Source organism: Tiliqua scincoides, chromosome 15 (genome assembly GCF_035046505.1).
Source record: "Tiliqua scincoides isolate rTilSci1 chromosome 15, rTilSci1.hap2, whole genome shotgun sequence".
Classification (NCBI taxonomy): domain Eukaryota; kingdom Metazoa; phylum Chordata; class Lepidosauria; order Squamata; family Scincidae; genus Tiliqua; species Tiliqua scincoides.
The window spans coordinates 4,352,321-4,354,400 of record NC_089835.1 but is presented as its reverse complement, the minus strand read 5'-3'; the positions used below and the strand labels follow the sequence as shown (position 1 = coordinate 4,354,400).

Sequence of the window (2,080 nt, the reverse complement as noted above, 5' to 3'; positions counted from 1 at the left end):
TCATTGGGGCTGGTTGTGAGTCACCCGACAAGAGTCCAGATAAGCCATTTTTTCCTCTAATACTTTTGAAGGGTCGGTGACGGGTCAGAAGTGCAGCAGGAGTTCAGTGGTCTTCATTGAGGTGCTGACCCCCCCACCCCACCTCCAAGTCACATAAGAACATAAGAACATAAGAACAGCCCCACTGGATCAGGCCATAGGCCCATCTAGTCCAGCTTCCTGTATCTCACAGCGGCCCACCAAATGCCCCAGGGAGCACACCAGATAACAAGAGACCTGCAAGGCTTCCTGGGAATTGTAGTTAAGAACATAAGAACAGCCCCACTGGATCAGGCCATAGGCCCATCTAGTCCAGCTTCCTGTATCTCACAGCGGCCCACCAAATGCCCCAGGGAGCACACCAGATAACAAGAGACCTGCAAGGCTTCCTGGGAATTGTAGTTTAAGAGCATAAGAACAGCCCCACTGGATCAGGCCATAGGCCCATCTAGTCCAGCTTCCTGTATCTCACAGCGGCCCACCAAATGCCCCAGGGAGCACACCAGATAAGGTCACCTTTTACAGCCTCTTATTCATAACTAAATATTTAGGAATGGCTGGAAATGGGATTATGGATTCCATGTATTGATATACCTTCTCTTTTTTTTACCCCTTTTAGGGCACTTAGGAGACCTTCTTCCCCCGGGAGAGGGTCACTGCACCATAGATGGACAGGTGGAGCAAATCCTGAGGCCACAAGAAGGGCCTGTCATCCGAAATAAAGGTGTGGCTAGCAAGGCAATGGGGATGGCCAATCAAAGCTGGATGGGCAGGTGAGTGGGAACGAGGGGACGCTCGTTTTGGGGTTCTGTGGCGTGTGCAGTGGCGTTACTGCAGGGGTGTGGGGGGTGTAAGTTGCACCGGGTGATGCACATGGGGGGGTGACACCACTACTGGCCAAAATTTTAAAATCTTGGTATTTTCGAATAATCCCATCATGTTATATATCAATTGATGCGTAATTTCGTGCAGGATGCAATGAAACAACCTGTGTTGAGATATCTCTAGTCTACCAGAAGTTATAGCCAAAAAACCAGCGGGGTGGGTTAATGGCACCTTGCCACGCCTGCTGCCCAGGAGGAAGTCCATCCTAAGGGTGACTCGCTAGCCTCCCACACTGGGTGACGCCAACCTAGCGACGCCACTGCTTCCAGCCTTTCAAAGTCTCGCCTGAGGGCAAGACAGAACTGTTTTGCGCTAACGTAAGTTGGAAGGCTGGATCCAGCCCTCACGCCTTTAACGGCGAATGTGTCCATTTCAGCAACGTCCAGGGGTTTTACTCAGGCTTGCTAGAGCTTTTTTCCAGCACTGAATAAGTTTGCAGTAAAGCCAGCCACCAGTAAAGCCCAGTAAAACCAGCCCCCGCTTGGCTGTGCTCTCCTCTTGCATTCTGATCCAGGATGAACTCACTGTGCCTCTGCGCTTTTGCCACCCTGAGGACTAGAAACTTGCCTGCTCTTTCACGCTTGCCATTTGTCGGCCTGGGTTTCTGCGCTGTTAGAGGTACCGGGAAGGAAACGGTTCTCTGGTTTCTAGGCATGAGAAAATGCGGTTTCTTGGCAGGACCAGAGAGGAACGCTCCTCCTCTCGCCTCCAAAGGCAGCAGCTGACCAGGTGCAGCCTGGAATGCTTTGATTTCCTCCGTGTCTGGGGCATGCAGGTGACAAGCGTCCCCCCAGGGGACAGAGAGCAGACGTGACTCGGGGCTGGCTTGATTGGATCTGGCAACTCCGGTTTCCTTGTTTTGACGTGCCCCCAGGATCTGAATGGTTGCAATGCCCAAAAGGCCAACACCAAAAGGTTGCATTGTAGCTGCCGACGGAACGAGGCACCGACACATAATGTCCGTCGGCTTGCCCCGATTTTAAAATAAATGAATGAATGTGTGTGGTATTTTTCAGGTCTTCCTTGGGGGACGTGAAACGCAGACCTCAAAGTTGGAATTTGTTCCGGAGGTTGGTTGGAAGCTTCTAGAACAGTGGTTCTCAAACTTTTTAGCACTGGGACCCACTTTTTAAAATGACCCTCTGTCAGGACCCAC

At 51.5% G+C, this 2,080-nt stretch overlaps 1 long non-coding RNA gene across 1 annotated transcript in view; it reads left to right on the top strand.

Moving 5' to 3' along the window:
* LOC136635183 (uncharacterized) overlaps positions 1-2,080 on the top strand; it is a 28,429-nt gene that overhangs the window by 24,816 nt on the left and 1,533 nt on the right. The window contains exon 2 of the long non-coding RNA XR_010793382.1: positions 659-812. This is a non-coding gene — a long non-coding RNA (uncharacterized lncRNA). The remainder of the gene's footprint in view (positions 1-658; positions 813-2,080) is intronic.